Source organism: Puma concolor, chromosome A3 (genome assembly GCF_028749965.1).
Source record: "Puma concolor isolate L17-30 chromosome A3, mPumCon1.1.hap2, whole genome shotgun sequence".
In the NCBI taxonomy this organism is placed as follows: domain Eukaryota; kingdom Metazoa; phylum Chordata; class Mammalia; order Carnivora; family Felidae; genus Puma; species Puma concolor.
In genome coordinates, this window is record NC_141669.1 from 126747134 (window position 1) to 126774571 (window position 27438).

A 27438-nucleotide genomic window follows, 5' to 3' on the forward strand; every position below is an offset into this window, starting at 1 on the left:
GAGAGAGAGAGAGAGACAGAGAGAATGAACTGGGGAGGGGCAGAGAGACAGGGAGACACAGAATCGGAAGCAGGCTCCAGGCTCCGAGCTGTCAGCCTCTAGCCCGACGCGGGGCTCGAACCCACGAACCACGAGATCATGACCTGACCTGAATTCGGACGCTCCACTGGCTGGGTCACCCAGGCGCCCTGGGAAATTTATTGACTTATTTTATTTAAATTTATTTATTTAATTAATTTTTAAAAATGTTTTTATTTATTTTTGAAGGAGAGAGAGAGAGCATGAGCAGAGGAGGAGGAGACAGAGAGGGAGACACAGAACTGGAAGCAGGCTCCAGGCTCGGAGCTGTCAGCACAGAGCCCGACGCGGGGCTCGAACTCACAGACCGCGAGATCGTGACCCGAGCCAAAGTCGGACGCTTAACCGACTGAGTCACCCAGGCACCCCTAGGCGCCTCGGGGAATTTTAATCTTCAACTTGTCTGGTATGAATGTTGCTACACTGGCCTTTTTTCTTTGCAGATCGAAGCTAGCTTCTGGATCCCGAACACATGGACAGAGCAAGAGCATCAGCGTGGCCCTGAGCCCAGCTGCATTGGCCGGGGTTGTACTTTGCCCCTTTAACCTTCCCCTTGTCAGTGTCCTCCAGGAAAGACGCCCCTTGGCGTCCTGGAGGAGGAGCTCCTGGAACCGAAATGAAGTGGCACTTGGCCACAGGAGGGGAAGGACTTACTCCCACAGCTGCTGGAAGCACAGTCTTCAGTTGCTGGCACTCTTCAGGGCGATCCCCGGGCTGAAGGGAACTGCCTCATCCAAGGTCATGCCCTTTCCCAGGGCAGCCCATGTCCAATCACTGGTTGACAGGGCAGTCTAGAAGGACCCAGCTCCTCTCACGGCAACTCAGGACTAACTCTGAAGAAGCTTCGAAGCTCCTCGAGGAGCTTGCACATGCTTTTATTGAATCTATGTGACACCCCACATCCTCACTCCGCCCAGACCTTCCTTCCCTCTCCTGGACGTCCAGCCCCAGAGCGCTCCGCAGGCGAATCCCTGCTCCAGAGTCCTTCTCCCAAGAAGGCCAGCGATGACAAGAGGACATTTTCTCTCTTCTCCTGGGATGCGTGCGGAAGAGGGAGGGGTCATAATCCTGGTAACTATTGTGGATGAATCAGAAAAAAAAAATGTGCATCCACGTATAACAAGAGAGACTAATGTGGCAAAATCGTAACCAGGGGTGCATCCAGAGATGTTCGTTGTAGTGTTCTTCTGCTCTTCTGGGGGATTTGAAATTCTACAAAATATAAAGGTGGAAATAAAATCTCTCGACTCTATTTTTTTTTTTTTAATTTTTTTTTCAACGTTTTTATTTTTATTTTTGGGACAGAGAGAGACAGAGCATGAACGGGGGAGGGGCAGAGAGAGAGGGAGACACAGAATCGGAAACAGGCTCCAGGCTCTGAGCCATCAGCCCAGAGCCCGACGCAGAGCTCGAACTCACGGACCGCGAGATCGTGACCTGGCTGAAGTCAGACGCTCAACCGACTGCGCCACCCAGGCGCCCCTCTCGACTCTATTTTTAATAGGCATCTCGGTGGAAGCAAAATTAGGCTGGCATACGCAGTGCACGGACTACCCCTGGGGGCTCTGCATTATTTTTAATCTTCTGTTTGTTTTTCTAATACCGTTCTATGAATCTGTATGTCTTCCTTCAAATTCTCCTTTGGTCACATCTCACGGAGGTTTATATTTTCCACTCTCATTGTCGTTCATTAGAAGTGATTTATAATTTCTGTCTTGATTTTCTCTTTAATCCAGTAGACAGTTGAAAAGAGTGAAGTTTGATATTTGGGTCTATTAGGGTTTTGTTGGTGAAGTTTTTTGGGGTTTTTTGGTTAATGATTTCTGGTTTTATTGCACTGTGGTCTGTGAAATGGCCTGTAGTATTTTGGAATGTAGTGAATTTTCCTCTAGGCATTCCAGGGAGATGGTTCTTGAATACATCCTTGCTGCCATCATCCTTCAGCTTAAAGCTAGCTACAGAACATTCTTTGAGGCAAGAAGCCTGTGAGGTTTAGGGTGGACACAAGACCTTGCTTTTCTCTCCAGTCCAGAGGAAGGGAGCTGGCAGAGAACTTTCCGCTTCCGGGTCCAGTGAGGGCCTGGGGACCAGAAGCACGGAGCCCAGGAGTCACGGTCAGAAGGAAACTGGTGAAATCTGGGAACATTTGATCTATAGAAGTCCAAGTGTATCCTGAGGGAGAGGCTGCACCGGCCCACACAAGGGTGCTTTGGGATCACTGCTCTGGGGCACTTAAGAGGCCGTGGGGGAGGGGTGACTGGCTGGCCCAGTCTCTTGATCTCAGGGTTGTGAGTTCAAGCCCCATGTTGGGCATGGAGCCTACTTAAAAAACAAACAAACAAACAAACAAAGCTGTGAGGGTGTAAACAATGTGCTGAATTCCCTCTTCCCCAGGAGAATGAGGAGACTGGAGAGCAGAGGACGTCCTTCTGGGAACCATGGCTTGCCAGCTGGAGGGCCAGTGACAGAAGGGCCAAAACCACTGGGCCATCCACAACTCGAGGGACTGATCCTGCTGAAGATCCCCAGCAGCTGACCATGTGCCCCGATGAGCCAGCAAAGGACAATACCAACATACCAGATGGGGACCTAGAAGTGAGCAAGAGAAAGAACTAGAACATCACACAGAACAGCAGGCACAGACCTCCTGGAGGAGAGAGAAGGCCCCCTGAACAGAAATCAACGACGAAAGCAACACCCAAAGAGGTACAAATACAGGGCAGTACACTCACTGACATAACGCGCCTTCTGGGCGGAAGGACACTCTCACGTCCAGACTAAACACCTCGGGAGAGGAGTCTGAGGAGGGACGGTCACTGTTGGAGCCTGACCCATGGGATAAATATCAATGGAGAAATAAGACAGCACACAAATCGAAGAGTCAAAGAGATGGCAATCGTAAGGTGAAACGGAAGAGGGTTGAGGGGACAACGCAGGCAACCAAATACTCAGATACCGGAATCATTATTATCGGTATAATGAAATTCATAAGATGGAGGAAATGGAAAATAATTAACGAGCAATAATTAAAGAGCATAAAGGAGGGAATTTGCCTTGAAAGTTTTCCAATAAATACTTGATCTGAAGATTTGAATTCCAAACAGAACTTAGAAAAAAAAATAAAGCTCACCTTGAGGCATGTCCCGAAAAGCCGACTGAAGGCCAAACATAAATACAAAACTTCCCAGCTTCCAGGGGCGCCTGGGTGGCTCAGTCGGTGAAGCGTCTGACTTCACCTCAGGTTCGAGCCTCGCGTCTGGCTCTGTACTGACAGCTTGGAGCCTGCTTTGGATTCTGTGTCTTCCTCTCTCTCTGCCCTTCCCCTGCTCACACACTGTCTGTCTCTCTCTCTCTAAAAAAGTAAATAAACATTAAAAATTAAAAAAAAAAAAAGCCTCCCAGCTTCCAGAAAGAGAAAATAAGCAGCTTACAAAGAAAACCAATGAGGCAGGCATTGGACTTCTTTCCTGCCACACTGAAAGCAAACGATAATCTGCAGGGTTTTGAGAGAAAATGAAAGATTAATAATAGTACCTGGAGGACCTCCCCCCCTCTGTAAACCACCCCCCATGTTTGGGGGAGGGGCAGATGGAGAATAAAAGCATTTTTTTTTGAAATTTTTAATGTATTTATTATTTCATAATATCTTTTTGCTTTTATTTTCTTTAATTTTCTTTTTTAAAATTTACATCCAAATTAGGTAGCATATAGTGTAACAATGATTTCAGGAGTAGATTCCTTAGTGCCCCTGACCCATTTAGCCCATCCCCCCTCCCACAACCCCTCCAGTAACCCTCAGTTTGTTCTCCATATTTAAGAGTCTCTTCTGTTTTGTCCCCCTCCCTGTTTTTATATTATTTTTGTTTCCCTTCCCTTATGTTCATCTGGTTTGTCTCTTAAAGTCCTCATATGAGTGAAGTCATATGATTTTTGTCTTTCTCTGACTAATTTCACTTAGCCTAATACCCTCCAGTTCCATCCACGTAGCTGCAAATGGCAAGATATCACTTTTTGATTGCCGAGTAATACTCCATTGTATATATGCACCACATCCTCTTTATCCATTCATCCATCGATGGACATTTGGGCTCTTTCCATACTTTGGCTATTGTTGATAGTGCTGCTATAACATGGGGGTGCATGTGTCCCTTTGAAACAGCACACCTGTATCCCTCGGATAAATGCCTAGTAGTGCAATTGCTGGGTCGTAGGGCAGTTCTATTTTTAGCTTTTTGCGGAACCTCCATACTGCTTTCCAGAGTGGCTGCACCACCCTGCCTTCCCACCAGCGGTGCCAATAGGGTCCTCTTTCTCGAAATCCTCACCAACATCCGTTGTTGCCTGAGTTGCAATGTTATAGAATAAAAGCATTTAAATCTCTACAGGGGTTGGGAGCATGGGGATTTAAAAGTGTTATAAGTGGGTCATCTTAAAAGTATTATAAGTGGGAAATAGATGGTATTTTTTCATATAATGGAAGATTATATAATTGTGATTATGTATTTTACTCTAAATGTGAAAAGGGGAAGGTAACTGCTGTTGGAATGGAAAAGTATCGAACACTAAAATCTAAGAGAAAAAAAGATAATCAATGGCCATGTTATCAAGCCAGCAAACACATGAAAAAGGAGAGAAATAACATAGAAAAATAAATAGTAAGGCTGAATTAAAACAGCAGGAATAAAGTATATTCATTTCTACACTAATCTCACATGGGTTCTTGGGCATAAATGCCAGTGCAGACCCTGTGTGATGGGTTTTTTTAAATGCTTGCATATTCCCCCTTTCCCCGGCATGTTGTTATCTGTCATGGTTTTACAGGGTCCTTCTGAGGATCCAGTCTTTGCTTCAGTCCATGTGTTTGGGATCCCAACACTGGCTCAGGTCTGGAGACTGAGTGAGGGACGGTGGCTTTTTAAAGGGGTGATTAACTACCTGGTCAGGAGAGTTAAGTTGTGAAAGATGTATCTCAGTGGAGAAGAGACACAGGGTCATACATTTCTATGTACACTATGTTTAGGAAAAGACTAGAACAGTCCATGTTTAGTGGACTGTGGGCCATTCTTACCTCTCACTGGTGGTATTGCAAGCCTTTTAATCTTTGCATTTTTCTATGTTTTCCACCAATTTTCCAAGTTTAGTTTTACTTGTTTTGAGGCAGGGGAGGGGCAGAGAGAGAGGAGAGAGAGAGAGAATCCCAAGCTGGTTCTGTGCTGTCAGCACGGAGCCCAACGTGGGCCTTGAACCCACAAACCGTGAGATCCTGACCTGAGCGGAAACCAAGAACTGGCCGCCTACCCGACTGAGCCACCCGGGCGCCCCACATTTTTGTGCTGTAGCAGATGTACTTTGCCACACCAGTGATGATACGGGTGTAGGTGAGTTTTCTCTCCTCTGGAAGGAGGTTCCAGAAAATCACCTCCTTGTAGTGAGAGCAGTAGTCAACTTGCTGCTCTCTGAGGGTGTGGCTCTCAGGGATCACGTGAGGCTCCCCAGGAAAGACTCCTTTTGAATTAGACAAGGTGGCTTCTCCCAGAGGAGTGGCAAGGGGGTCCCATAGCCTGGGCAGAGAGACTTTAATCAGTCCCTTTGTTGCCAAGTTAAAGGCACACCTGTCATACAGGCCAGTAGCACTCTCCTAGGTATTTACTCAAGAGCCACGAAAACCCATGACCTACACAAAGACTTGGACGTGAATACGCACACCTTTATTCACGACAGCCTTGAACTGGACACAAACCAAACATCCACGAACAAGTGAGCGAATGAACAAATTGTGATACAGCATCGCAATGGAACAGTACTCAGCAGTAAAAAGAAATGGACTATGAATATACTCGGGGCACCTGGGTGGCTCAGGCAGTTAAATGTCCGACTTCGGCTCAGGTCATGATCTCATGGTTCATGAGTCTGAACCGGCGTTGGGCTCTGTGCTGACCATGCAGAGCCTGTTTCGGATTCTGTGTCTCCCCCCCTCTCTCTGCCCCCTCCCCACTCACGCTCTGTCTGTCTGTCTGTCTCTCTCTCTCTCTCTCAAAAGTAAAGAAAACATTTAAAAAATTAAAAAATATATGCCCAACAACACGGAGGAATGTCAAAATAATTACGCTGAGTGAAAGAAGCAAAAAAAGAGTGTGCAACACAAAGCAGATCGATGGTTGTTTCGGGATGGACTGGACCTGAAGGGGGGGAGTAGGGAGAAACTTTCGGGAATGATTATAATGGATTATAATGGAATTTAAATTTTCCCTGGAGGAGTGCCTTCTGAACAATAACAAGATCTTTAGTTAGGAGCTCTTGATGTTGGACAGGATTGTGGCCTACCCCAAGTTCTAGGAGAAAGGACTGCCCTAACTTCAATTTTTTAAAAAAGTGTAATCAGAGACAGAGAGAGAGCGAGCAAGCAGGGAGGGGCAGAGGGAGAGAGAGAGAGAGAGGGAGAGGGAGACAGAAAGGGAGAGAGGGAGAATTCCAAGCAGGCTTTGGGCTGCCAGTGCTGAGCCAGACATAGGGCTTGAACCCATGAACCATGAGATCATGACCTGAGCTGAAATCAAGAGTCGTATGCTCAACCAACAGCCACCCAGGCGCCCCTGGATTGTCCTACCTTCAGATGTGGGCCAATGATGGGGCGTTCTCTTGAGTCATCTTTCCTTATTGCAGTGTTTCTCAACCTTTATTTTTTATTTATTTATTTTTTTAATTTTTTTTCGACGTTTATTTATTTTTGGGACAGAGAGAGACAGAGCATGAACGGGGGAGGGGCAGAGAGAGAGGGAGACACAGAATCGGAAACAGGCTCCAGGCTCCGAGCCATCAGCCCAGAGCCCGACGCGGGGCTCGAACCCACGGACCGCGAGATCGTGACCTGGCTGAAGTCGGACGCTTAACCGACTGTGCCACCCAGGCGCCCCACAACCTTTATTTTTTAAGTTACAGCTCCCCTCCGCCCCGAAAAGCCCTTTTAGATATTTTTTCCCCTAATTGTCCCCTTCCCCATGAAATTTTAATACCATAGATATACTGTATATCTGTTTATGTACTATGGTCCTTTGAAGGCCACAAGCCATTACAATATCTGAGATTTTGGGTTGGACCCAAGAACCAATTTTCACCCCCTTGGGGGCAATATTGTTCCCGTGGAGTATGCATGCCTATTCCTGTATGAAAATAATTAAAGTAAGCAAGGAAAAGGAGGTATAATTACAATTATCGATTTGATTCTTTGAAAGAAACATAGTGTGTCACTATGGGAAAAATGTTTCCCCAGCACTGTGCATTAATGTGGGTTTATGAAAATGGGTGCCTGAAATGCCAAGGTGGGATTTGCAAGGCAGACAAGCTTTGAGGAAGTTATGGTCTTTCGTGTGCGATTAGCGCCCTCTGCTGGCCATTCCGGGAACATCCCCCCAGTAAATTAAATGGAGCCCATTCATTCACCTGCTATTTTTTCAGTATCCGTAAGATGTCGTTGATGAGCTCCAGGCTTGGGTTCGAGGTTTAGTGAGGTTTAATGAGTCATAATCACTCAGTGGTAAGGAGCAAAACTAGAATTAAAAGTCAGGTTTGCCTGAATCTAAAGCCCATACTCTCCTCCTTTGGAAGTCGAGGTTCATTTCTTCATCTATAGATGTCTAATTGGTCAAAAGTCTCCTCTTCCTTCATTGCTTTTGCACGTTTATAAAAAATCAATTGGGGATATTTGTATGGGTCTGTTTCTGGGTTCTCCATTTTGTTCCATTGATCTACGCATCTATCTGTTCACTGATATCACAAGTCTTGATTATCCTAGCTTTATCATAAATTGTCAGTAGGCAGCCTTCCATTTTATTATTCTTTTTCAAAATTGTTTTAGCTCTTCTCATTCCTTTCTCTTTCCATATAAACTTTAGAATAATCTTGCCCATATCTACAAAAAAACTATTAGGATTTTTTTTTAATTAAAAAAATGTTTATTTATTTTTGAGAGAGAGACACACACACCAAGCAAAAGCAGGGGAGAGACAGAGAGACAGGGAGACACAGAATCCGCTCCAGGCTCTGAGCTGTCAGCCCAGAACCTGACACAGGGGCTTGAACTCATGAACTGAGAGATTATGACCTGAGCTGGAGGTGGTCGCTTAACTGACTGGGCCACCCAGGCACCCCTCCTGTTAGGATTTTAATAGCAACGGCATTAAACATATGTATCAGTATGGGGAGAATTGACATCTTTACTGTGGTTGAGTTTTCCAATCCATGAACAAGGTATGTTTATCCATTTTTTTATTTAGATCATCTTTGATTAGCCGTTTGTACTTTTCAGCATGCAAGTTCCACACGTTTCGTTAGATTTACACCTAACCATATATTTTTGGGGGGAGCAATTTAAAATGGTATTGTATTTTAAATTTTGGTGGCCATGTGTTCATTGTTGGAGTATTGAATTTCATATGTTTACCTTATATCCTGTGACCTTACTGAACTCACTAGTCCTAGGAGGGTTTCTTTTCCTTTCCTTTTCTTTTCTGGAAGATTCCTTGGGTCTTCTACTTAGACAATCATGTCATCTGCAAGTAAGGACAGTTTTAATTCCTTCTTTTCTGATCTGTTTTTAAATTTCCTTTTGTTGCCTTATTAGACAGGCTAGAACTTCCAGCACTGTGTTGAATAAGGGTGGTGAGAGCAGATATCCTTGCCTTGTTCCTGATCTTGGGAGGGAAGCATCCAGTCTTTCACTATTAAGTCTCAACACTGGCTGTGGGTTTTATTAGATGCTCTTTACCAAGCTACCAACTATTCTTATTTTTCTGAGAGTTTTTGTCATGAATTTAAAATACTTTTTGTCAAATAATTTTCCTTCATTGGTCAATACAATGTGATTTTTCTTTCTTAGTTTATTAAGATAATGGATTACACTGATTGATTTTGAATATTAAACCAGCCTTGCATCCTTGAAATAAACCCCATAGTATATAATTCTTTCATATATTCACATGTCTTTTCATATAATTAATGAATAATTCTATTTACTATTATTTTGTTAAGGACTAGTGTGCTTATAGCCAAAGGAATATTGGTCTGTAATTTTTTTGTATTGTATATATTTTTATTTTTTGGTTTTGGCATCAGTGAATATTAGCTTCACAAACTAAACTGGGAAGTGTTTTCTTTTCTTTGGTTTTCTGGAATAAAGTGTATAGAATTGGTGTCAGTTCTTCCTTAAACACATGGTAGGATTCTCTGGTGAAATCATTTGGGCCTGGAGATTTCCTTTTGGGGAATTTTTATATTTCATTTCATTTCATTTCATTTCATTTCATTTCATTTCATTATTTCACTTCATTTTTATTTATTTTTTTTTAAATTTTTTTTAATGTTTATTTATTTTTGAGACAGAGAGAGACAAAGCATGAACGGGGGAGGGGCAGAGAGAGAGGGAGACACAGAATCGGAAGCAGGCTCCAGGCTCTGAGCCATCAGCCCAGAGCCCGACGCGGGGCTCGAACTCACGGACCGTGAGATCGTGACCTGAGCTGAACTCAGACGCTTAACCGACTGAGCCACCCAGGCGCCCCTCACTTCATTTTTAGAGAAAGAGTGAGTTTGAGCTGGGGAGAGGCAGAGGGAGAGGAGAGAATCCTAAGCAGACTCCACACTTAAGTGCACACCTCGACACTGGGCTCCATTCTACAACCCTCTGAGCCAAAATCAAGAGTCAGAAGCTCAAACAACTGAGCCACCCAGGCACCCCCTTTTGGGGAGGTTTTATATTACAAATTCAATCTCTTTAATTCTATTTCATATTGCGTGAGTTGTGGTGGTTTGTAGGTTTTTTTTTTTTTTCTTTTTTTTCAGAGTGGGTTAAGTTGTCACATTTATGGGTATAAAGCTGTTCATTGATTGCTCTATTAGTTTGATGTCTGTAGGGTCTGTCATGCTATCACATTTCATTACTGATACTGGTAACTTGTGTCTTCTCTCTTTTTCTGTATCAATCTTTCTACAGACATCAATTTTATCCATTTTTAAAGAACCAACTCTTACCTTTGTTGCTTTTTTTTCCCTATTATTTTTCTGTTTTCAGTGTCATTGGTATCTTCTATTATTCCTTTCCTTGCTTGCTTTGGGTTTATTTTGTTCTTCTTTTTCCAGATTCTTGGATTGTGATCTTAGATTATGTCTCTCTTTTATTTATTTATTTTTTTACGTTTTATTTGTTTAAGTAATCTCTGCACCCAACATGGGGCTCCAACTCACAACTCCCAAGATCAAGAGTTGCTTGCTCTTCCGACTGAGCTAGCCAGGCCCCCCCCCTATGTTTCTCTTTTAAAATGTTTTTAGTACATCCCAAATATTTTGGTGTATCATATTTTCATTTTCATTTAGTTCAATGTACTTCTATTAATTCTCTTGAGACTTCCTCTTTGATTTGTGGATTATTTAGAAGTGTGCTGCTTAGTTACCAAGTGTTAGGAGATGTTCAGGTTATTTTTTTTCTACTGATTTGATTCTACTGTGGTCAGAGAAAACAGCCTATATGATTTTTTAAATTTGAGGTTTATATTATGGTGCGCTGTCAAGTAGACCCTGTTGTTTGACGGTGTTAATTAAATTCTGTATCTTTAAAAATTTTTTTTAAATGTTTATTTATTTATTTATTTATTTTTATTTATTTATTTTTTTTCTCCAACGTTTATTCATTTTTGGGACAGAGAGAGACAGAGCATGAATGGGGGAGGGGCAGAGAGAGAGGGAGACACAGAATCGGAAACAGGCTCCAGGCTCTGAGCCATCAGCCCAGAGCCCGACGCGGGGCTCGAACTCACGGACCGCGAGATCGTGACCTGGATGAAGTCGGACGCTTAACTGACTGCGCCACCCAGGCGCCCCTAAAATGTTTATTTATTTTTGAGAGAGACAGAGACAGAATGTGAGTGGGTTGGGGCAGAGAGAGAGGGAGACACAGAATCCGAAGCAGGCTCCCGGCTCTGAGCTGTCAGCACAGAGCCCCACACGGGGCTCACACTCACGAGCTGCAAGATCATGACCTCAGCCGAAGTTGGATGCTCAACCGACTGAGCTGCCCAGGTGCCCCAAATTCTATATCTTTTTAAAAAATGTTTATTTTGAGAAGGAGAGAGAGCGCATGAGTGGGGAGGGGTAAAGAGAGAGGAAGAGAGAGAATCCCAAGCAGACTCTACACTGTCAACACAGAGCCCTACATGGGGCTCAAACCCACGAATCGTGAGATCATGACCTGAGCCAAAATTAAGAGCGGGACACTCAACCGACTGAGCCAGCCAGGCACCCCTGAATTATATATCTTTGATAATTTTCTGTCTCTTTCTATCAATTATTAAGACGGGGTGTTGACGTCTCCAACTATTAATTGTGGATTTGTTTCTTTCTCCTTTTAGTTCCATCCATTTCTGCTTTACATATTTGGCAGATCTGGTTATTGTTGTTTTGGTACATACACATTAGGATTGCTGTGTTTACTTTTATTATCATGTAATGTCTCTTTGTGTCTCTGGTAACTTTTTTCTTAGATGTTTAACTTTATTTGATATTAATGTAACCACTCTTGGCTCTTTCTCGACTCTGTCTTCTCAGTTGCAGCTCCAGTGGCCACAGTTCAGGTGCTGACATGCAGCTCTTTGTCTGTTCCCAGGAGATACACACCCTCGAGGTGACTGGTGAGGAGACTGTTGCCCAGACCAAGGCTCATGTAGTCCCTCTGGAGGGCATCGCTCCAGAAGATCAAGTTGTGCTCCTGGCAGGCACACCCCTAGAGAATGAGGCTACCCTAGGTCAGTTTGGAGTGGAGGCTCTGAACACCCTGGAAGTAGCCAGCTCCATGCTTGGAGGTAAAATCCATCATTCCCTGGCCCGTGCTGGGAAAGTAAGAGGGCAGACTCCCAAGGTGGCCAAACAGGAGAAAAAGAAGGCAGGCTGAGCCAAGAGGCAGAGGTAGTACAACCATTACTTTGCCAATGTTGTGCCCACCTTTGGCAAGAAGAAGGGCACCATGCCAACTCTTAAGTTCGTTGTAATCTTGGCTTTCCCCAATAAAACCACTTAGTCCAGTAAAAAAAAAAAAAAAAAAAAAAAAAAAAAAAAATATATATATATATATATATATATATATAGCCACTTTTTTTCAATGCATGTTTGTATGGTATATCTTTTCCCATCCTTTTATTTTTTCAACTTTTTTTTTTTTTTTTTAATTTTTGGGACAGAGAGAGACAGAGCATGAACGGGGGAGGGGCAGAGAGAGAGGGAGACACAGAATCGGAAACAGCCTCCAGGCTCTGAGCCATCAGCCCAGAGCCTGACGCGGGGCTCGAACTCACGGACCGCGAGATCGTGACCTGGCTGAAGTCGGACGCTTAACCGACTGCGCCACCCAGGCGCCCCTCATCCTTTTACTTTTAACTAGCCTATATAATTTTATTTCAGGTGAGTTTCCTGTAGACGGTATATAGTGGGGGCATGTTTTTTAATTTGCACGGTCAACCTTTTAGTTGAGGTGTTTAGACCACTTATATTTAATGTAATAATTGACAAGTTAGAGCTTAAGTCTGCCATTTGGTTTTTTGTTTATTTCTATTATCACTGTTCTTCATTTTTCTCTATTTTCTTCTTCCTGTCTTCTTGTGTTACTGGGAACTTTTCAGAATTCTATTTTTATCTACCTATAGTGTTTTTGAGTTAGAGAGTGAGCAAGGGTGGAATGGGCTAGGTTTGCATTTGTTTCTTCTCTTGAGCAGGGTGCTGGGTAGGAGCCCAGGACATGAATCAAAGAGCACAAGAAGATTCTGGAAACTGTGCTTTTGCAAGTGTGGCCTAGCCAACATACAGGCTGGTACTCTAAGAAGTAATTTCCTTGAGAGGTGCCTGGGTGGCTCAGTTGGTTAAGTGTCCAGCTGCAGCTCAGGTCATGATCTCGCAGTTCATGAGTTCGAGCCCCATGTCAGGCTCTGTGCTGATGGCTCAGAGCCTGGAGCCTGCTTCAGATTCTGTGTCTCTCTCTCTGCCACTCCCCTGCTTATGCTCTGTCTCTCTCTCTCTCTCTCTCTCAAAAATAAACATTAAAAAAAAAAGTTTCTTGAGAGCATCAAGGAAGAGAATGAATATTATGCGCTGATCTGAAAAAAGCAACAATAGTGCAAATTCACATTAAAAAAAGGCAATAATATTGGAGCCAGAGAGACCTGGGTTCAACTCCAGGGTCTTGGCTTCCCTATAATACCAGTAATCTTAAGTGACATTTATAACGCTTGTTTTCCTCGTCTCTAAAATAGTCTTGGAAAGAGAACTTACTTCATAAGCCTGTTTTATTTTATTTATCTTAAAATAATTTTTAATGTTGATATTTGAGCGACACAGAGAGAGTGAAAGTGGGGCAGGGGCAGAGAGAGGGAGACACGGAATCTGAAGCAGGCTCCAGGCTCTGAGCTGTCAGCACAGAGCCCGACGCGGGGCTTGGATTCACAGACTGCGAGATCATAACGTGGGCTGAAGTCAGATGCTCAACCGACTGAGCCACCCAGGCGCCCCCCACCCCCACCCGTAAGCCTGTTTTAAAGCTTAAACGCAAAACGGCGTATACATACTGGCTTCATTGCTTGTTGCATAACAAAATCCTATTAAAAGCCATTACCAGGGGCGCCTGGGTGGCGCAGTTGGTTAAGCGTCCGACTTCAGCCAGGTCACGATCTCGCGGTCCGTGAGTTCGAGCCCCGCATCGGGCTCTGGGCTGATGGCTCAGAGCCTGGAGCCTGTTTCCGATTCTGTGTCTCCCTCTCTCTCTGCCCCTCCCCTGTTCATGCTCTGTCTCTCTCTGTCCCAAAAATAAATAAACGTTGAAAAAAAAAATTAAAAAAAAAAAAAAAAAAGCCATTACCACCACCACCACCACCACTCACTACGGGCACTTTGCTAGGTTCTTTTAATTAAGCAGCTCCACGAACTCTACTCTACAGCTGGTGTTGCCGTTCTTATTTTGACAAATAAATTGATGCGCAGAGAAGTGAAGTAAGTCCTCCAGTCTAGTGGAGGTTCTGGGATCAAATCCTAGAACACCTTGACTTCAAATTTCACGTTTTCCCAATACACCACGCTGCTTAAAACCCAGACTTGGACTTTGATCATCTTTGAATTCTTCAGAGCACTCAGCCCAATAAAAATGCCCTCAAGTGACTCCAGGAAACACACGTTGAATTAAAATTGACTCCTGCCTTCTAGTCCTTGAATTTCTTGATGTTTCTTCAGAGTTTGAGGCCAAATTGAATGTCTGGGGCTTCAGGATGGCTCCTGGACTCTCTAGACTGCCAGTTCTCTTAGTGGCCCTGCTTTGAGTTTACCAGAAGCCAGGTTTGGGATTCCAGGGGGCAGCAGGTGCCATCAGAGATAGATACCGGTCCCTGGGGTGGAGGTTCCATTTGAAGTGAATTTGTGCTTGGGGCCCGGATGCTGACTCCCTGTAAATACACCAGCTCTTGTGTGTTAGGAGGAGGCTCAAGGAATAATTCTAGTAAGGGGACCCACACTGAAATGAGACTTCTTACCAAGGCTCTGGGAAGAGGCGGGAGGGCCTCAGACAGGAAGCCAGGTCAGATATAATTCTTGGTCTTCCTATTCTGAGCATGCAAAATTTGCAGTGTTACCCCCTGCAGAGACTGTCAGGACTGAGTGACAACTTGGGGCAACTTCCAGAGAGGTGAACTGAGGGGCGCTTGGGTGGCTCAGTCGTTTAAGCCTCCGACTCTTGATTTCAGCGCAGGTCATGATCTCGCAGTTTGTGAGTTCAAGCCCCACATCAGGCTCTGCACTGACAGTGCAGAGTCTGCTTGGGATTTGCTGCCTCCCTCTCTCTCTGCCCTTCCTGTGTGTGCTCTCACTCTCTCTCTCAAAAATAAATAAATAAACATTAAAAAAAAAAGGAGGTGAACTGAACTGGGGGACTGGCAGGAAAAGATTTTACCAGAAAAAGACTCTTACTGGGTGTCTGCAAGGGTGCGATCTAGGTAGGAGGGCATCATCGGGCTCAGCTGAGGACATGCGCATTCCATGCTTTCTTTATTCTCCACTCGTTCTTTCCAGATCATCACCTGTGGCCTCTAAGGATGTGTGGATTGCTCTGTACATTGACATGCAAAGTTCAGAATGACAATACTGGAAGCACATAATAGCTCTCTTGGCCTGTTTGTATCCCTCCAAAATTCATATATTGAAATTCTAACCGCCCAGCTGTGATGGTGTTAGGAGGTGGAGGCTTCGAGAAGTGCTTAGGTCATGAGGTCGAGCTCTTTTAATGGGATTACTGCCCTTATAAGAGACCCTACAGAGCTCTCTCACCCCTCCCACCATGTGAAGCGACAGTGCACCAGGAAGTGAGCCCTCAGCAGACCCTGCCATGGTCTCAGACTTCCCAGCCACCAGCACTAGGAGAAATAAATTTCTGTTCTTTATTAGACCCTCAGTCTGTGGGATTATTATAGCAGCCCAAACAGACGAAGACAATAAAGTTGTCTCAATCTGCTCTTTGTTTTAAAGATTAATAAAATTGGGCTGGAGGCCATGCCAAGATTAGAAGTCAAGGTGCCCACCCCCAGGGCCCTGTCCGTCATTCCAAATGAAGTCAAAACACGCATCTCAAAAAGTTTCTTACTAGAAAGGACAACCAAGGGAGCGCCATCAGTCCAAAAGACACACGTTTGAAAGCCCATTCCCTTCTCTGCTCTTTCCAGACCTTCCTGTGGATCCTCACGTTACGGAGGGTTAAAAACATTAGTTTAAAAAACAAAACATGGGGCGCCTGGGTGGCACAGTCGGTTAAGCGTCCGACTTCAGCCAGGTCACGATCTCGCGGTCCGTGAGTTTGAGCCCCGCGTCGGGCTCTGGGCTGATGGCTCAGAGCCTGGAGCCTGTTTCCGATTCTGTGTCTCCCTCTCTCTCTGCCCCTCGCCCGTTCATGCTCTGTCTCTCTCTGTCCCAAAAATAAATAAACGTTGAAAAAAATTTTTTTAAAAAAACAAAACATTAGTTTACGACAGAAAAGCAGCATAACCTGGATATATATATACATATTAATGACCACTTCCCTATGAGATCATTTTTGATGAGACGCTGAAGAACTTAAAGGTTAAGAGCATATTTGGATCGGGGCGCCTGAGTGGCTCAGTTGGTTAAATGTCCGACTTCGGCTTAGGTCACGATCTCACGGTTCATGAGTTTGAGGCCTGTATTGGGATCCACGCTGACAGTGCAGAGCCTGTTTGAGATTCTCTGTCTCTCTCTCTCTCTGTCTCTACCCCTTCCCTGTTCTCTCTCTCAAAATAAATAAGTAAACATTTTTTTTTTTAAAGAAAAAGTCATGGGGCGCCTGGGTGGCTCAGTCGGTTAAGCGGCCGACTTCGGCTCAGGTCATGATCTCGCGGTCCGTGAGTTCGAGCCCCGCGTCGGGCTCTGTGCTGACAGCTCAGAGCCTGGAGCTTGTTTCAGATTCTGTGTCTCCCTCTCTCTCTCTGACCCTCCCCCATTCATGCTCTGTCTCTCTCTGTCTCAAAAATAAATAAATGTTGAAAAAAAATTTTTTTAAAAATAAATAAAAGAAAAAGTCATTATGGAAATTTTGGATATAGAAAAATAGATGAATGAAAAATATCTTAACTATGATCCTTATGCCAAAACACCACTTTTGTTAACATTCTAATGCAATGATCTTGAAGCCTGTTTCTTGAAAATCAAAGTCTATAAACAGAAATAGTTATGTATGCATAGATATGATACAGCATATTAAAAGCAACACCTGTATACTCGTGACCCCTTTAAGAAACATGAAGCTTTCTCTCTCTGTAAATGTAAGTCCCTTTTTCCTGCACAAGTGTAATAGCTATCCTAGATTTTGTTAATCATCCACTTTCTTTCCTTTGTAGTTTTATGGCTCACATATATATTTCTATGTGTATATTTACACAAAGATCTATCTATATTCCCAAACAATGTACTCCTGCATTCTTTTTTTTTTTTAATTTTAATGTTTATTTTTGAGAAAGAGAGAAACAGAGCATGGGCAGGGGAAGGGCAGAGAGAGAGGGAGACACAGAATCCGAAGCAGGCTCCAGGCTCCGAGCTGTCAGCACAGAGCCTGATGGCGGGGCTCAAACCCACAAACCGTGAGATCATGACCTGAGCTGAACTCAGACACTCAACTGACTGAGCCATCCAGGCACCCATGAATTCTTTGCGTTTTGAACTTTGTTTTTGAAATGCAGTAACATGATGGCTATATATATATTTTTCCATTCAACAGTATTGCTTTAAGGTATAATAATCTCGAGGTGTCTAACTCATTAATTCATTTTCATTGTTATATATTATCTCCATGGTATGACCATCACCAACATCTATTTATCTAGTCTGTCACTAACGGACATTTTTTACTTTCCGTTTTTTTAAAACTGTTATTAAAAAAATTATTGCAGTGATGCGGTGAACATTCTTGTACACGTCTGTGGCTGCAGCTGTGCAAGAGTTTCTCCAGGGCAGCGTTGTTCTGTGATGGAGCCACGTCTTCGTGGATGAACCTCTTCTTCCTGTCCTTTTCCTGACACATTGTAGGACGTTTGGGATCTGCGGCCCTCCCACACGCTAACTGCCTGTAGCACCCTGTCACAGTGACAGCCAAGCCATCCCAGTGTTTCCAAATACCCCTTTGGGAGGCGCAGTTGAGAACTATTGTTTTCGGGTACGTCTCTAGAAGTGGAATTGTTGGGTCACAGGTTAGGGGATGGCTCCATTTCCACTTAGTCTCTATGTGCTCTACTGTTGAGATTCAGGAACAGCGGTGGGTTCCTGCACACAAATCGACCATACACGTGAGTCATGTCGTATGGCACACTCATGTACTATATGCTTACAGTCCAAAATGCCTCAGTCTTCACACATACATTTCAGGCTGTTGCATCAATGACTTAAATTATTTACGCTTTTAGAAAAGCTCCACGCTTACAATCTATTAACAGAATATCTTCTGTTGTCTTTTCTATAATAAGTTTGGTATCACATCTGAAATAGGACTTCTGGTTAACATTTCCGCAAGAACATTTTTATCCATATTCCTTAAACTGATACATTTCCCCTCAATTTCCTTGAATATTTGTCGAAAGATTTCACATGTTCAAAGCATTCATGAGGTTTCACTCCCATATGAATCCTCTAGTTCCAATAAGCTATAACCGACTGATGAAGACTTTCCTACACGTGTTGACATCTTAGCTTTTCAGCCCTGTGATTTTGCTGACGTTCAACGAGTCTGACTTGTAGACACAGGCTTCCGCACGCAGGCAGCGTTGATGGGAGTTTTCTTCTTGTGTGTTTTTCTCTGACGTTCGGTGAGGGCTGACCTCTGGCCGAAGGTTTTCCTACATTCATTACATTCATAGGGTTTTTTCCCCCGTGTGAATTCTCTGATGTTTCGTGAGGGCTGATTTTTCATGGAAGGTTTTCCCACATTCAGGGCATTTGTAGGGTTTCTCTCCTGTGTGGGTCCTTTGATGCTGAGTAAGGTTTGATTTCACACAGAAGGTTTTCCCACATTCATTACATTTGTATGGTTTCTCTCCTGTGTGAGTTCTCTGATGCACTGTGAGGGCTGACTTCTGGCAGAAGGACTTTCCACATTCATTACATTCATAAGGCTTCTCTCCTGTGTGAGTTCTCTGATGTTCAGTGAGGTTGGACTTCACAAAGAAGGACTTCCCACACTCATTACACTCAAAGGGCTTTTTTTCCTGTGTGTGTGCTCTGAGGTTGAGCAAGGTCTGTTTTCTTACGAAAGCTTTTCCTACATCTATTACAGTCATAGGCTTTCTTTCCCTTATGAGCGCTCTGATGTTGAGTGAGTTTTGGCTTCTCACAGGAGGACTTCTCACATTTTTTACCTTTAAAGCTGTTCTCTCTTGTGTTAATTCTCTGATTTAGAGTGAGCTGTGACTCCTTCTTTACAGTGCTCTCACTATCATTACCCTCACTAAGTTTTTCTGTTGTATGAGTTCTCTGATGTTGAGTGAGGCATGGCTTTGCGTGGAAGGATTTCCCACATTTATCACCGTCATAGATTTTCTTTCCAAGAGTTCTCTCACTTTGAATGTGGTATGACTTCCACAAGGTTTCCTCACTTTCATTATACTCCTTGGGTTTTCCTCCTCCGTACCCTCTCTGATGTTGAGTTCGGTTGGACTTTCTGCTAAAGTGTTTCTCTAGTTTATTACAATCATAGTATTTCTCCCCTAGGTGAGCTCTCTGATGTGCATGTTTTGACTTCATGCATGAAGATTTCCTGTTTTTATTGATTCTTGCGATTTCCTTTCCCTAAGGGTTCTTGGATGAGCATTGAGCTTTAACTTTTGGGTGATGGCTTGTCTGCATTCATTACCTTCAGAGGATTTCTCTCCTTTGTGAGCTCTCTTACGTGTAACAAAGGCTGCCTTTTTGTGAAAGGCTTTCCCACAATTATTATATTCAAGAATCTTCTTCAAAACAGAATTCTTCTGATGTTGTATAAACTCCTCATTATGTCTGTGGGATTTCTTTTGATCATTTTCACAGGGCTTGTTCCCTGGGTGAGTCTTCTCATGTATCGTATCAAGGAATCCACATCCATTGAGATCATTAGACTTTTTTTCTTATCTGGTTTCTATTAATCATAATTAATTCTGAAACACTTTCCAAGCTTGTTCCAGAGGAGTCACATTTATGGGATATTTTTCTTGAGGGCACTGGATTTGTGGCCATATTAAATGCTTCTCTCAACATCTTGCCTCTCTCCATAGTCAATATTCTGCTGTTGAAGAATAAAGCTTGCCTCAAGTATTTATCTACCTTTTCTTGGCTTCTTTCTTTCATGTTATTGGCTTTCTGGCATTCTAGAAATATGAAAAATTGATACACATTATAAATCTTCACACATTTCTTGAGATACGGCATGTGCACAAGTGGACTATGTAGAGTTGATTCTTAAGTTTTTAGACATAGTCTTCTGGGATGAAAGAAGTCCTGAGCAAATATTTATTCTACTCTTTTGGTTTGGTAGCATGATAACAAAGAAAAAAACACATTGTGGTAGGAAAAGTAGAAAGAGGAGAGAAAGCTGAAAATTAATACAAGTGACTATGGTTTGTTATGAATATGCTGTCAGAATGGACAGAGAGGCTGAGCCAGCATGGTGGCGTCCTTGTAACACAATCTGTGCTGCAAAAGGGAAGGTGGCTGTGGTGCTGGCCCCTTGGGGTCACAGGTCAGCATGCTGAGAACGGCGTGGAGCGCGCTGAGGTCGCTTCAGACCCAGGCAGCGGCCCAGGCTCCAGTCCGTGGGCTGCCAGGCGGTGCGCGCACTAGGCCTCCCCGCCACCAGTGGGGCCTTCCCTCCCCTCCTGGGGGTGTCACCCTCCTGGCTGCTTGTGGATATGCCACCCAGAAACCAGTCCAGCCCAGCCAAGAAGATGACCCACCCACCCCCTTCCACAACTGCTCAAAGACTACCAGAACATTCCTGGAACTGAGAAGTTTGATGACGTTGTAAGAAGACTCTTGTCTTTGGAAATGGCCAACCAGAAGGAGAAACTAAAAGTCAAGCAAGATCAGTTGATGAAGAAGATTGTGGCAAACCCTGAGAGTAGCAGCTTCCTGGAGGCTCGAATTGTTGCCTTGACCATCAAGATCTGCAATTACGAAGCACACACGCGGAGCCACCGAAAGGACGAGACGCACAAGCGCTGTCTGCTGATGAGCATCCACCAGAGGAGCAAGATACTCACAAGATCGACCTCCATAAGACCAACCATGTGCCTTTGAGAAGGTATGCAAGGACCTGGGGACGGAATACACCTTTCCCCCTCCGTTCCACTGGAAAGCCCACCACCGCTGGGCGACCAAGAAGGCCCTGTGCATTCGGGTTTTCCGGGAAGTACAAAGGCTGAAGAAGCAAAAAAGGGCCTTAAAACCTGCAGCAGCGGCAGCCCGGAAGGCCAGAAGAGCCCAGAAAGCCCTTCCAAAGCTGGACCAGAGGCAATCAAAGAAAACCAATAAATCATATTAGAGTTCTGTCAAAAAGAATGGCTAGAGGGCTTGAAATATGACATAAGGAATGGTGAACTGAGCAAAAAGGATGGTCAGGAAAACAAGGAGGGAGGATATTCAGAGGGCGGGCAAAGACAAGGGACAGTGAGGAGGGAGACAAAAGAGACTGGTGGGGGGGGGGGGGGGTAAGAAGGAAGTACCAGAGCCCAGATCAGGTTTACAGCAGGTCAGAGACTAGAGCCATATCCTCCCCGTGCCCATATTTTAACACCTGCAGTGGAATCCTTACTCCATTCCATTCTCCATGTTCCCAATCTCTTCCTCCTCTTTCCCATTCTGTACACCAACTCCCAATTAAACCTATGAAATTACTAAGTTCCTTGGGTCTAAAGGTCAGTCTTATAGTTCATCCCCATCTCTTCACAGAGCTGTGATATGGTGAAACAACGTCCAAAGAGAGTGTTAAAACATAGGCGAGAACCAGCCATTCACCTCTGCATTCTGGTTGGTGGGGCTTCATTTGATTCTATCAGAATTGGTCACCAGTTATCTGTCCTGACTGACACCTCTACTTTTCCCTCTTTCGATCTGCTGATTTACTTTGCCAACCCATTGTGTCCTGTCACAATACTAATTTTTAATTCCACCTTTATATCATGTTTTCTTCCTCTCTGATTTCTCTTTTCTGTGAAAACTCAAGCAGCTGGCTATCAACTTGGTCCAAGGACCTTTATTAATCTTTGTCTTAAAAATTTTTTTTTAGCTATGGGTGATTATTATTATCCTCTGCTATTATCATTTTATGCAATAAAATCCACGGTATGCCTAAAAATATATGACTTTTCCGTAGCAGATAAAACAAATAGAAGCCAATACGTGAACAAGGAAAATCTGATATTGGATTTTTATACCTAGAGTTTACGCTAGGTTCTTATACCCAAAATCACAATACAATTTTGAGTGACCAGTCCAGTCCTGTCAGATCATATTGGACCAGGGCATTTAATTCTGTGAACTGGAAATCTCTAGATACAAACCCACTCTCATGTTCTTACTCGGGTAGCACACAGTCTATCTTTCGCTCTACTCAGAACCTATACATCCTTCAGGGCAATGCTACCATCCAATTGCTTTTTTAAACAAGAATCTCATCACTTCAAGTTCCATTTACGGCAAGGTTTGCAAGTAAGTACTATCTGCACAATGTGTTCTGACACTACTTTCCACGGCTGGTTTGTATGGTGTTCTTTTCTACTTCTACTTCCGTGACCAAGCCTGATTTCCGTTGCTTTCAGTTTGGGATTTCAGCCGCCTCCAACCACTAATGAAAATGGGGCTGACATGTTGCTCTTATTTTCCTTGTGGCCTTTGAATAACTTGCAGGAAAAGAGGAGGCGATTCTGACTTCACGCATCCACCTGCAATGCTGGAATTCACTCCTTCCTTCTCAAAACCCTTTGTTCATGTGGCTTCTGGGACACCACTGTCTTCTGGTTCTCTTCCCTCCATACTGGGTGCTTCTCAGTCTCCCTTGCTAGAGCCGCGTGCCTTCCTGACCTCCAAACGTAGTGCTTACAGGTGCAGTCCTTGACCCCCTCTCTAATGTCTCACTCGGAGTACAAGTCAGTCTTACGAGGACCAGAAAGCTTTGCTCCTGCTGACTCTCTGACATGAGCTGAGACTTTCTTCTGACCCTGCTCTGATCCCACTGACTGCTTGCTGTTCCCTGATTACACCCAGGAGACTCGCATCTCAGAGGCTCTTGTACCTGCTGCTCCCTCAATCTGGAAATCTCTCAGATAACCTGTGGCTTACTCTATCCTGTTTGAAACTGTATTCTACTGTTCTGACCAATGTCCACCTTTGCAAAGAGGCCTTCCCCGACTTCCTTTCCAGAACAGCACTCCATGTCATTCCCATGCCCTTCATCTGATTTCAGTTTTTCATACTGCTGATCACTACCAGACATATATATATATATATATATATATATATATATATACATATAAATGTATATATGTATACATGTAAATATGTATATATACATATATGTGTGTATATATACATATATATGCGTATATATACATTTTTTGCTAATTTTTTTAGCAATACACATTTTTGCTAATTGTAATATATACAATTACAATACAATATACAATATAAAATTTTTTGCTAATATTTTTAGCAATATACATTTTTGCTAATTGTAATATATACAATTTTTGCTAATTGCCAATTTTTGGTATATATACATATATATATATACACATATATACATATATGGATATATATGTGTATATATATACAAAAAATTGGCAATTAGCAAAAAATATATATATACATATATATGCATATATACACACACATATATATGCCTATATATACATATATATGTATATATATATTTTTTGCTAATTGCCTATTTTTGGTATACATATACATATATATGCATATATATACACACATATATATACACATATATGTATATGTATATACACATACACATATGTATATGTATATATATATACACATATATGTATATATGTGTGTGTGTATATATATATATGTATATATATATATTTTTTGCTAATTGCCAATTTTTTGCTAAATTTGCCAATTTGCTAATTGGGTCTACTGATAGGAGTAAAGACTTTGTAACCCCTCTGCTTGGAGTGTGACTGGTGCACAGCAGGTGCTTAATAAATATTTGTTGAGGGGCGCCTGGGTGGCTCAGTTAAGCATCTGACTCTTGATTTTGGCTCAGGTCATGATCTCATGGTTCGTGAGATCAAGCCCCACATTGGGCCGTGTGCTGACAGTGTGGAGCCTGCTTGGGATTCCCTCTCTCTCCCAGCCTCAGAATAAATAAATAAACATGAAAAAAAATGAATATCTGTTGAACATAAGAGTGCACCAACAACTGTATATTTACAGAGTGTTTGGCACAGAAGGGAAGGTGAATGGCCATTGCTGAAGAGAAAGACAGGGAAATGAAGGTCTCGGGTGAGGAAGGCAGCAATTGGGTTCTACGAAAACCCAGCCAATCTCTCTGTATGTAAAAGTCAAACAGAACACGAAGAGCATTTACTCATGAGAGTGCTATTTGGAGGTTTGGTATCTAAGGCATGGTGATCATCTGTCTTTAGTCACTTCTAGAAGCCCATAAAAGAAATTTCTGGGGCACCTGGGTGGTTCAGTTGGCTAATGTCCAACTCTTGATTTCAGCTCAGGTCACGATCTCACGGTTGGCAGGTTTGAGCCCCACATCGGGCTCTGTGCTGACAGTATGGAGCCTGCTTGGGATTCTCTCTCTCCCCTCTCTCTCTGCCCCTACCCCGCTTGCTCTCTCTCTCAAAAGAAACATATAAACTTAAAAAAATAAAAGAGATTTCTAAAACATTTTGAAAAATACCCTGAACTGGCCATTTGGGATCCAATGTCCACCAGCTGCCTTCTGTCTACCTTCGTTAACTCGCCTGGGGGGCTCTGACTTGGGAGTTCCCTCCTTGGTACCCATGGCTCTTCTCCTTGCTCCAACTTGAATATCAGCTCAGGTCTGGCGACACAGCGCCCTGTTGTGGGAAATGACACGGGGCTTGGCAAAGTTGCTGAAGGTTCAGGGCCTTTGAAGAATCAGAAGAGAGAAGGTTTAGAAGCTGTACGATGACAGAGCCTTCATCAAAGGAGACCTCTGCACCAGGGAGGCGAGGATACAACATACTTTCAAGTCCCGAAAAGGGTCTTTAAATCCCACATCTCAAGTCTGATACTCGCTACATCCTACAATGATTTGGTTCCTAAGATAGGAAATGGATGCTGTTGGTAGTTGAGCGGGGAGCTGTGCTTACCCAGGGACACCAGGTGCCCGTAGTTCTCCAGTATCACATCCCTGCACAGGAGCCTCTGGGCCGGGTCCAGCAGCCGCCACTCCTTCAGGGTGAAGTCCACAGATACATCTTCGAACAACACTGATCCCTGTAACAGACCCATCCTGCTCTCTGTGAAGTGCTCAAGACCAGACGACGTGGGAAATGCGCATGGGAATGAATTCCTACTGTGTTCAATGTTAAGAATTTACCAGAAAACATTACAAAGGATGTCAGCCATTAACCTTCCTTCATGCTATACTTTGTGGGAGAAAGACATCATAATAGAAATACTGTCTCCCATTTACTTATTAATTCATAAAATGATAAAAATGGGAGTCCCTTTATGTGCCTAGAACTGTTCTAGTTGTAGAGGATGGTAAGGCAAAGGAGACACTGGTCCCTTTTTTAAGGTGTTTATAGACCATCGAGGAGACTTTCTACAAAACACATACATGCACAATAATAAATTATGGGGGCCGCGAAAAAATGTGTATATAAGGTGGAGTGAAATCACAAAGGGAGGGGTGTTCAATCTCCTTGTTTTCTCAGGTTATGTTCATCAGGGAGATCAATATTTGATTGCACACCAATCAGTGTGAGTTTCGTGTGGACATGGGCAACAGCTAAGCAAAGGTGTAGAAACGTTAAAAACACATTAAATTAGGGGCGCCTGGGTGGCGCAGTCGGTTAAGCGTCCTACTTCAGCCAGGTCACGATCTCGCGGTCCGGGAGTTCGAGCCCCGCGTCGGGCTCTGGGCTGATGGCTCGGAGCCTGGAGCCTGTTTCCGATTCTGTGTCTCCCTCTCTCTCTGCTCCTCCCCCGTTCATGCTCTGTCTCTCTCTGTCCCAAAAATAAATAAACGTTGAAAAAAAAATTTAAAAAAAAACACATTAAATTAAGAGAGCTGTAAGCAGTGCAGTGTGACAGGATAAGGCTGGGGGCTTTGATGAGACTCAGAGCAGTAGAGGTACTTAGTGGTCAGACACAGAGAAATTTTGGACTTTCTCCTGGAGACCACTGGCCTCCAGGTATTTATCAACCCCGTCAGTAAGAGTTCCTAAGCCTCCCTCGGTGCATTAACTTGTAAATGATGTACCTCTACGACTCTCCAGCTACCCACCAAAGGGAAAGCTTCCTTTCTTAATTTTTGTAGGCACGAAAGACACACAAAAGGGTATTCTAATACTTTCTTTGCATACCATACACTACTTGATTGTCTCACGCAGTTTTCCGGGGTGGACACCTGGCTTTGGGGATGACTTCCGTGGACAATGGGGATATATACATAAGTAACATGACCAGATTCATATTTGGAAAGCAAGGCCCTAGGAGCAGAGCGGGGGGAGTGTGTGAAAGCAGCGGTTTCTCAAGCGACATGTTTTTGCCTGCTGGGGGGGGGGGGGGGCACCTGGCAATGTCTGGAGACCCTTGTCGTTGTCCCAGCTGAGGAAAAGGTGCTTCTGGTATATAGTGGGGGGAGTCCAGGGATGCTGTGGAATGTTCTGTGATGCCCAGGACAGCCTCTACAACAAAGGATTATCTGGCCCCAAATACTGATAGCGTTGAGGTTGAGAAAGCTTATTTTAAAGGGAAAAGAGAAGATTTTAATGTAGTAACAGGGGCATTTAAAAGTGCAGCAGATTCTGGGGTGCCTGGGTGGCTCGGCGGGTTAAGCGTCTAGCTTCGGCCCAGGTCATGAACTCGAAGTTCGTGGGGTTCAAGCCCTACGTCAGGCTCTGTGTTGTGCTGACTACTCAGAGCCTGGAGCCTGCTTTGGATTCTGTGTCTCCCTCTCTCTCTGCCCCTCCCCCACTGGCACTCTGTCTCTCTCTCTCTCAAAAATAAAGATTAGAGGGGCGCCTGGGTGGCGCAGTCGGTTAAGCGTCTGACTTCAGCCAGGTCACGATCTTGCGGTCGGTGAGTTCGAGCCCCGCATCAGGCTCTGGGCTGATGGCTCAGAGCCTGGAGCCTGTTCCCGATTCTGTGTCTCCCTCTCTCTCTGCTCCTCCCCCGTTCATGCTCTGTCTCTCTCTGTCCCAAAAATAAATAAACGTTGAAAAAAAAATTTAAATAAAAAAAAATAAATAAAGATTAGAAAAATGAAAAAAAAGATATTAAAAAAAAAAAAAAAGGTGCGGCGGAGGGGCACCTGGGTGGCTCAGTCTGTTAAGTGTCCAACTTCAGCTCAGGTTATGATCTCACTGCGCGTGAGTTTGAGCCCCACGTGGGGCTCTGTGCTGACAGCGTGGAGCCTGGAGCCCGCTTCTCCTTCTGTGCCTCCCTCTCTCTCTGCCCCTCCCCCACTCATGCTCGGTCTCTGTCTCTCAAAAATACATAAAAGTGAAAAAAATTAATAATAAAAAAAAAGTACAGCAGATTCTAAATGGAATTAATCAGCGATTGGTTAGGGAAAGCAGGGAA

General features: G+C 43.8%; 1 long non-coding RNA gene and 2 pseudogenes across 1 annotated transcript; 2 read left to right on the forward strand and 1 right to left on the reverse strand.

Annotated features, from left to right (window-relative positions):
* LOC147582769 (uncharacterized) lies at positions 1–3820 on the reverse strand. Its single transcript, XR_015249497.1, has 3 exons — positions 3209–3820; positions 2811–2904; positions 1–1290 (listed from the first exon to the last, which is right to left on the reverse strand). It is a non-coding gene; the product is annotated as an uncharacterized LOC147582769 (long non-coding RNA).
* A 7887-nt stretch (positions 3821–11707) lies between these two features.
* LOC147582770 (ubiquitin-like protein FUBI pseudogene) lies at positions 11708–12142 on the forward strand (annotated as a pseudogene).
* Positions 12143–20327: 8185 nt separating this feature from the next.
* LOC112869219 (small ribosomal subunit protein uS15m pseudogene) lies at positions 20328–21180 on the forward strand (annotated as a pseudogene).
* Positions 21181–27438: the final 6258 nt, after the last annotated feature.